The sequence below is a fragment of the Amphiura filiformis genome, chromosome 2 (genome assembly GCF_039555335.1).
Source record: "Amphiura filiformis chromosome 2, Afil_fr2py, whole genome shotgun sequence".
Taxonomy (NCBI): Eukaryota; Metazoa; Echinodermata; class Ophiuroidea; order Amphilepidida; family Amphiuridae; genus Amphiura; species Amphiura filiformis.
In genome coordinates, this window is record NC_092629.1 from 30,433,437 (window position 1) to 30,442,650 (window position 9,214).

The following is a 9,214-nucleotide window of genomic DNA, read 5'->3' on the forward strand; positions in this document are numbered from 1 at the left end:
CCTGGATTTATTTTTCAAGATTAGTAATGGCACTTTTGGTTCCTATAAGGCCAATATGTCATCAATCAAAGGGCAAAAGGAAAAAATTGTGGAGACATTTTTATTTCGGACTTTTATTTTTGGCCCGTGGACACTTTTGGTTGGATTCGACCATATGCTCATTTGGGAGAGGGGGGGGGGGCAAGGATTTCAAACCAAGCCGCTGTAACAGCCCCATGCTGGGGGATTGTGCCACTGTCCCAGCTGTACCCTGACAAATTTTCTAAAATCCTCTTTTTCTTTTTCAGGCCTACTAATAGATCAGAGCTATACTGTACAAGTAACAACCAACTGCCAGTCACCATTAACCAATGCCATTGTGAGCCATTTCATGTCACATTTTGCAGCAGAGGCAGATGAAACAAATGAAATAAAAGGACTGAAATAATGACGGGATTCAGAAACGCACATCAACATCACTAATTGAAGAACAATACTTGTGTTGAAAGTCGGGACTCATAAATTAGGTGTATTTTATTTATAAAGATCTATTAGAAATATTCAATCTAATAGATTAGAATTGAATCTAATTCAATTTTAATATTTAAGGGATTAAAATTGCTTAGATTGATTTTTAACCCCTTAGATTAAAATCAAATTACCGGTAGATGTATTCGAATTAGATTTTTTTAAATCCATCCAAGTATTTTTTAGATTAAAAATCAAATTAGATTGAATTTTAGATTGAATATTTCTAATAGATTAGAATTCAATCTAATTTGATTAAATGTTTTAATCCAATTTTGGATTTGTCCCAGATCACAATCACTCATTTTTTAATCTTAAAGGAATTTAGAGGGAATATGCTGAATTGTATTATAAAAATAAAGCCTGCACAAAAAAGTAACGCAGCTGTTATAAATACGCCTGTAGCGTTTGAACTAATAATTGTGTTCACAATATTTCAACATAGAAAGAAGGATGATTTATTTACGCGCATTTTATACCCCATTTGTCCAATCTCGTTCAATAATAACAACACAGCAGTGTTTTTAAAGAAAAATACCAAAATTGAAAAGTTGCAGTTATTTGTATTGATTTGAAGTCAGTGCAAAGATAAATGGAGGGTTTTACGTGTCACAGTGCTTGCATAAGGGGTGGTGCAATAATTATGTGTACCCCGGGGGTGAATTCTCAAAATGGTCTGCCAAAATCGCTTGCCCCCCTCTCTGGCCGTGCCAAAAAAAATCTTTGCCCCCCCTTTCGACGTGCCAAAAACCTTTGCCCCCTTTTGATGTGCCAAAAATCTTTGCCCCCCCTTACATGCAAGATTTTGGGAAACCCGAATTTAAAACCTTAAATTGTCTTATCATATAGTGCGAGCGCAGCGAGCAGGAAATTTTGCATATTTGAACGCGTTCCTAACGTTTTCCTACGCCTTTTAGGGCGTAATATAGAAACGGTGCCCAAAATATCTGTGCCAAAATTGCTTGCCCCCCTTTCGACCTGCCAAAAATCGCTTGACCCCCCTTTGACCTGCCAAAAATGCTTGCCCCCCTTTTGGCCTGCCAAAAAATCTTTGCCCCCCTATATTCACCCCGGGGGTACACACATAATTATTGCACCACCCCTAATAACCATTGATTGCTGTAAATTGCAACTTTTAAATTTGGTTTTTTTTCTTTATAAGCACTACTGTGTTATCAGTATTGAACGGCATTTGACAAATGGGGTATTCAAATGAGCGTAAATAAATCTTCCTTCTTTCTATGTAGAAATATTGTGGAAACGATTATTAGTTCTGAACCTATAGGCGTATTTAAAACAGCTGCGTTACTTTTGGTACAGACTTTATATTGGATATCTTCCATCACACAATAGAGGATACATACATAGTAAAAAAAACCTTCATCATTTATTATCTATTAAGTAGGTGTGTTCAACTGTTTTGGTTTGTTGGACTTCCTTCTTCACACTTTTTTAATGAAAAAAATAGTGCTTTTATTTTTTCACTCCCTTACAGATCTCAAAATAAAATAAAACAATGATCAAAGCTACATATTCACCATGCATTCTTGTTTATTTCATGAACTCTTGTCTTTCTAATAATTATGTACCAGAGAAATAGGTGTAAAAATACATTTAGTAATGAAGTATGAGATAATGAGTGCAAAAAGACCATTTATTTACAGTCTATTGGCAGCCACTAGTCTTTTGAGAAGGCTTTTATGCAGACCTTCATTTTTTTTTTTTTTTTTTGGGGGGGGGGCACCCTTTGTCCCGGCCTTTGTCAAGGCCATTGGGGACCACTTGTCAACAGGGAATGAAGAATACCTTCAAGTGAAGTTAACAAAGATCAGGGGCACAACGGCCAAAACTGAAAAACTGCAGGCAATGGCCCTGACTGAAATTCGAGCCCAGCTTGTGTGAAAATATGGTGCCTTAACAAAAGACTAGCATTAATAATAAATAAGCATTGACTGACATCGGCTAGTCTTTCCTGAAGGCTTTGGGTGTGAATGCATTGATGCACAGCCACAGCCTTAATGAAAGAAACAGTGTCTGCCAATAATCAACTATGAACACTTACTCCTTTAAAAGCATTTACAAGTCAAGGGTTTACATGTAGGACCTTTTATTTTAGTTTTATGTCAAGGGTTTACATGTATATAGGACCTTTTATTTATTTATTTAATAAATAACAGACATTAACGGGGCCTTATCTGCAATAGCTGCCAGGTGACATTTTTTTTAAATCTTCATAAGATATGTACACTACATAATGCATAAAGTATCAAGATGTCTATGGGACAGCTATTGCAGTTAGTGCCTTTTGGTTCTAAACCCTTGCTTAGTGGATACTCATCATATTTACGGGGATGAAGGTAAACCAGTAGCGTAGCCAGCGGGAGGGATGGAGAAGTGGAAAAATGGGGACGAGAAGAAGCCTGGGAGAAAAGAAAGAAAGAAGGAGAGGGAAAGGAAGGGGAGGGGAAAAATATATAGGGACGATACTGACGTTTGCCCCCCGGACTGACAATGCTGGCTACGGGCCTGAGGTACACCCCCCCCCTTGTGCCACTGACACTATGGATCAGCTACTGAACAATTTGGTCTACAATTACTCTACAACCTGCATCCGCTAATCCTAACTAGGATAAATGTCATAAATAGTCATAAATGTCACTAGTCCAAGATAAAAAAAGGGTCGCTTGTCCTAATGGCTGCAGATTTTCCATTGCTAAGGTCTTGTAAACCTTATTTATTTTTGGACTTGTGAACCATTTCCTATTTTTTCGGACTAGCGATCCGTACTTTTGGACTAGGGAACCTTGGCTATACATTGCTTCCCCTCAAGTTCAGTAGTGACGTAGGTGCATATTGAATTGTGTGCGTATAGTTAATTGTGTAGCAAAAAAAGGGAGGTTCGTGTGGCGCAGCCATGAAAAGACATTGATATCACTGCTGAATTTGAGGCAAACCAAAGAAAAGTGCCTAGAACATGTCCAATAATTCCATGCTACTTTTTACAGCCTGTAAGGAACTATGCATTACGATTACATCACATGTCAGTGTCACTTGTTGGGGTCCTTATTGTTTTGATAATTGGAGCAAACATTTACTAGTACACCATGCATGTAGTTAGTTTATGCACCACATAAATTAATATGCAAGTATTTAAGTTCTCATAAAATGTTCACCCTCCAGAAAAGATTTTTCTTCAAAAAATTTAATTGTTGACATTTTCGGTCCGGCAGCATGTTGGGAAAGTTTTCAATGCATGCGAGTGATAGCCCTACTACGTATGTAGTAGGCCTATAGGGCCTTTTGACTGTGGTGGTCCAAAGCCATGCTATATCAGAAAACCTGGCTATATCCAGAGAACTGCTAAACCCAGACTGCTAATTCCCCCTTTCGGGTCGAGCGGTTAGTGGGTTTTAGCGGTTCTCGGATATAGTAGGGCTAGCGAGTGATGCGACAGATAACAGATGCCAGCTGTTGACTTCCAAACCGTCATCCTCTTTGTCTGTCAAGAATTGCGCCATAAAACCAGTATCCTCAGTAGCACTGCTGCACCTGGAAATTGAAATAAAATAAAATAATAGCCAATGATTAATTATTACACATTATTATCAGGAGGTATCTAGGCTGTTTGTTTGCCTCAAAGCCTTGATGTACAATCTTTTTAAATTTTTAGATTTTTCTTCCAAAATGATAAATTATTGTAGCAGAGTCATGATTTGCTATTTCAATAGGTGTGAGGTCAAAAGTAGTCACTTGCAATCATTTTGAAATTTAAACAAAAAATGTTTACGAACTGTGAGAGCGGGGACACATTTAAAGCACTAATCTGTAATTTACTAAGTCTACTTGTCGTGCATAGTTTCATAGGCGTATCCATCTTTTTTAGTAAGGAGGGCAAAATAAAACTTCGGGGGCACACGAAAAAACTTACAGTTGCATCATACAATACATAGAGATTGTATGTCTTTCAGGGATGTATCGTTCGAGTCCGGACTTGAGTCCACTTTTTGTCGGACTCGGACTCGGACATAAAAAGACTCGGCTCTGCTCGGACACAAAAGGACTCGGACTTGAAGCCGAGTCCGGTCTGAGTCCATGCAATTAAATCCATGTTAAATGTGAACTGATTATACCTAAAAATGTCAAAATAGATCTAAAATTTGATTTAAAATTTGTTGACTTCACTTTATTTGCCCTTTTTCCTAAAATTGGGGGCTGTCAAATAAGTCATCTGTCATGTATCCTACATATCCACCATATTAATTAAGTTAATATCTGTGAATTAGCATAGTCATACTATTGTTAGCATTGATGAAATAAACAGGTTAGGTCTTGATAATTAATTATGCATAATTTTAATAAATACTGTATAAAAATATCTAAAACTTCTTTCATGAAACTTTCTAATTCATGAAACTCAGTGAAAAAAGAGAAAAAGTGCACACTGGACCATGCAGTATGCATGGCAGCTCATCCTAGTGTATATAGTAACTTTGTGCTCCTTACATGCATGTATGGGTATGGTTATTATACATGTAGGGTATTTTACATACTGTTGGTATATAGTAACTTTGTGCTCCTTACATGCATGTATGGGTATGGTTATTATACATGTAGGGTATTTTACATACTGTTGGTCGCCCGCGATAGATTTGGCTGTTCCATCTTGCGCCCTCAGACATAGGGGACACTTATCGTTGTACTCAATGGGGGAAATCACAAAACATGTCATATGATAAATATACCTCTTTGTGAAATAATTTAAAAAGTTTGATTTATTATCGGGGGAATACGCTCCCAATAAATTACAAAAGGAAAATTAATGCACATTGATGTGTTCTATGCGGAGAAAATTGACTGGAAATCAAAGGCCCTGTACAATCCAGTAGGAATGTCGTGAGGGTGTCCCCTTTGACAGATGTGAGAAATGGGTAAGTGCACTAAATGGAACAACCCTGACCGAGAGAATACATACATGTGTAGTTTGTATGTGTTCACTATTCACTGCACATTTGTTCAGTTTTAAAAAGATATTTGAAATTAATATCACAGGTACAAAGCATACCACATACTTGAACTTTTGTTTGGTAACAGCATAATCCCCCACTGCCTGACTGAAGTCAGACTAAAAGTGGGGGATATGGACCCCACCCCTAACTGATTTGTATACATGTGTAGTTATTCCAGGCCTGCTTTAATGAATGTGGTAAAAAGTAAAGCTGTTTGCATACTGGTATCAAAATGGCAAACTGGGAAAACATTTCAACACATTAATTTTCTTCTTGATATTTCTGAAGGGTGAATTTCTATTATTATGATTATTATTATCATTTATTTTATTATTTTATTATTTATATTGTTATCATTATAATATTTTTCAATAATTTATCTCACCCCCATTGAATACATTAATGCTCTCCATGTACATTTAAATGCTGCACACAGCCTGGTGCCCCTTCCCTAGTCCCTGTGGCCTGTGTACATCTGTGAGTTACATGTCACTAATGTGACACACACATGCCAACATCTCCACATTTACTGCTGTCTGATACATGTAGTTTTTAGAGAACTTTTAATACCTGTGACCCCCATCATTTAAAATGTAAATGACCCCAACCCCCACTTTTTAGGCCCCTACTTCACTGATATAAACATACATGTTAGATATAAAGTTCAGTGCCCCACCCCAGGCATGGACTCTGACCGAGTCCGGACTAGGGTCATATTTTTGTTTGACTCGGACTTTGCTCGGACTCGGCTCGGCTCGGCTCGGACTCGGACGAGCTGGACTCGGGTACAAGTCTAAAGTCTTTGAGCTTCTAAAAAAGGCTTTATTGGGACGTAGCACGCAAAAATTTGTTATTTTACACTATTTTCGGTCATGATCAGGCTGAATAAGGTATTGGCATTTTGTGTGGTGTGCTGCACCCATTTGGCTACAACTTTGTAAATGAAATTACTTACATCCTCCTCACTAAGGAAAGCCGTGCTGTTCGGTTGCAGGTGCTTTGCTTCAGGGCATGTTAGTCTAGATTTTTGGAAGATATGCCTTGCAGAATGGACCTTTTCCTGCTAGATATCCTGTGCCAGTTTCTGGAAAGACAAAACAATATGACATTGTAATTAAAGCCATATTGTAACATTTGCTAAGGAGAAAGCCCTGAATATTTTTCAAAATTCTGTTTTTACACGATTGCAATGTACTTTGTAAACATAGTACATACTCAGCAAAAATCAAAACTTTATGTTTAATGCTCACTTGCTGTGGGTTGGGATTGAGACTGAAGATGAAGTGAAAATGTGACACAATCTGGTCCATCGGGGCCAAAGGAGGCATTTTTGAAAATTAAGTTACTGTAATCATTACATTATAGGCCTACATACAATAGGCTATCATTACTGAAATAAACAAAGGTCTAGCATGCTTGGTTCTAGAGTTATGAAGTTTTTTGATGTCTATTTTCTTATGTATTTTATTATTTTTACTCCATATTTTTACCTTTATCTCAGTTTCAAATTTACCGCCTTTGGTCCACATGGACCAGATCATGTCACAAATCATGTTTTCCTATACTATTCTCTTGGTCGGGGCCACGTCACATCCATTTATCACATGCATTGGAGTGAAAACAACTTATCGCATATTTGTATTTGCAGATCGAGAGTCGAACCTGGCACAATAGTGTGATAGCTTGTGATACACTCCGACGCTGTCTCCGAGTTCAGTGAATGCGAATGTTGTTTTCACTCCAGTGCTAAAATAAATTGTCAGCCGGTTCATGCCCGGATGTCCGATCGACAGAATAACAAAAATCCTCACTGCCAGTTAAAATAAGGGCTGTCAACTTTTTGGAATTGTTTGGCGTGAGACAGAGGCGTACCGGGATTTGCCGACTACAATGTTCATTTTTACCCGTGATTATTTGAGCTATGGACCTGAAAAGCTGGGGGGGGTTGGGACAACAAATTATTTTGACGATGCGTGAGATTTTACTCGTTTTCCAGCTTTTTGCGTGAGATTTACAACCTAGGCGTGCGATTATACTACTTGGCGTGAGACCGTGAGAAAGTGACCCAATGCGTGAGACTCACGGCCAATGCGTGAGAGTTGACAGCCCTGGTTAAAATTAATGTTGTGTCGTTTAGTTTTACTTTTGCATAAAAAAAATAATGGTTATAAAAAGAAACTCACCTTGCAGAGTCGTGTACGTACAGACAACACACCCAACTCAGCCTGGAGGACGGTGTACACATATATACGGAAAACACTGCACGGTATTGCAATGATCAATGCTCAGTCATGTGTGATGCACGGGTGAATGGGACAAATCTCGTCATGTTTTCGTGGTGTATTCGATGTCCGTGGACATAATTGTCCTTAATCCATCATGTCATTTGCTTCTCTAAATATTAAGTGAATTGAATACTATATTACTATTGCAAACTAATCCAAGCACGTCGTTAAAATGAGGCAAATAATTCGATTTTCGCAACTGGACACTACTGTCATGACTGTCGCAAAAACAGCTATCGAGGTCAGAGGTGAAATCTGTCGTGCAATGGGATAGAGCGGGTTTTTTGCGTTGGGAAGAACGCGCCACCTCATTGGTCATACAAATCGCTCGCGATGTAGTATAAATCATGCTTATGTCGTCAATTATCATGACTTTATGTCGTCAATTATCATGACAACACGTCATACAACTCGCAATTATATCGTCAATTATCATGACAACACGTCATACAACTCGCAATTATATCGTCAAGTATCGTGACAACTCGACAACTCGAAATTATCATGTCAATTATCGTGACAACACGAAATTATCATGACTTTATGTCGTCAATTATCATGACAACTCGTCATACAACTCGCAATTATATCGTCAAGTATCGTGACAACTCGACAACTCGAAATTATCATGTCAATTATCGTGACAACTCGCAATTATGTCGTCAATTATGTCATCATTTATCGTGACAACTCGCAATTATGTCGTCATTTATCGTGACAACTCGACAACTCGAAATTATCATGTCAATTATCGTGACAACTCGCAATTATGTCGTCAATTATGTCATCATTTATCGTGACAACTCGCAATTATGTCGTCAATTATGTCGTCATTTATCGTGACAACTCGACAACTCGAAATTATCATGTCAATTATCGTGACAACTCGCAATTATGTCGTCAATTATGTCATCATTTATCGTGACAACTCGCAATTATGTCGTCAATTATGTCGTCATTTATCGTGACAACTCGACAACTCGAAATTATCATGTCAATTATCGTGACAACTCGCAATTATGTCGTCAATTTTGTCATCATTTATCGTGACAACTCGCAATTATGTCGTCAATTATGTCGTCATTTATCGTGACAACTCGACAAGTCGAAATTATCATGTCAATTATCGTGACAACTCGCAATTATGTCGTCAATTATGTCGTCATTTATCGTGACAACTCGACAACTCGAAATTATCATGTCAATTATCGTGACAACTCGCAATTATGTCGTCAATTATGTCATCATTTATCGTGACAACTCGCAATTATGTCGTCAATTATGTCGTCATTTATCATGACAACTCGACAACTCGAAATTATCATGTCAATTATCGTGACAACTCGCAATTATGTCGTCAATTATGTCGTCATTTATCATGACAACTCGACAACTCGAAATTATCATGTCAATTAT

General features: G+C 37.8%; 1 long non-coding RNA gene across 1 annotated transcript; it reads right to left on the reverse strand.

Annotated features, from left to right (window-relative positions):
* Positions 1-3,156: 3,156 nt before the first annotated feature.
* Positions 3,157-8,270, reverse strand: LOC140135856 (uncharacterized). Its single transcript, XR_011856579.1, has 3 exons — positions 7,697-8,270; positions 6,469-6,597; positions 3,157-4,056 (listed from the first exon to the last, which is right to left on the reverse strand). It is a non-coding gene; the product is annotated as an uncharacterized lncRNA (long non-coding RNA).
* Positions 8,271-9,214: the final 944 nt, after the last annotated feature.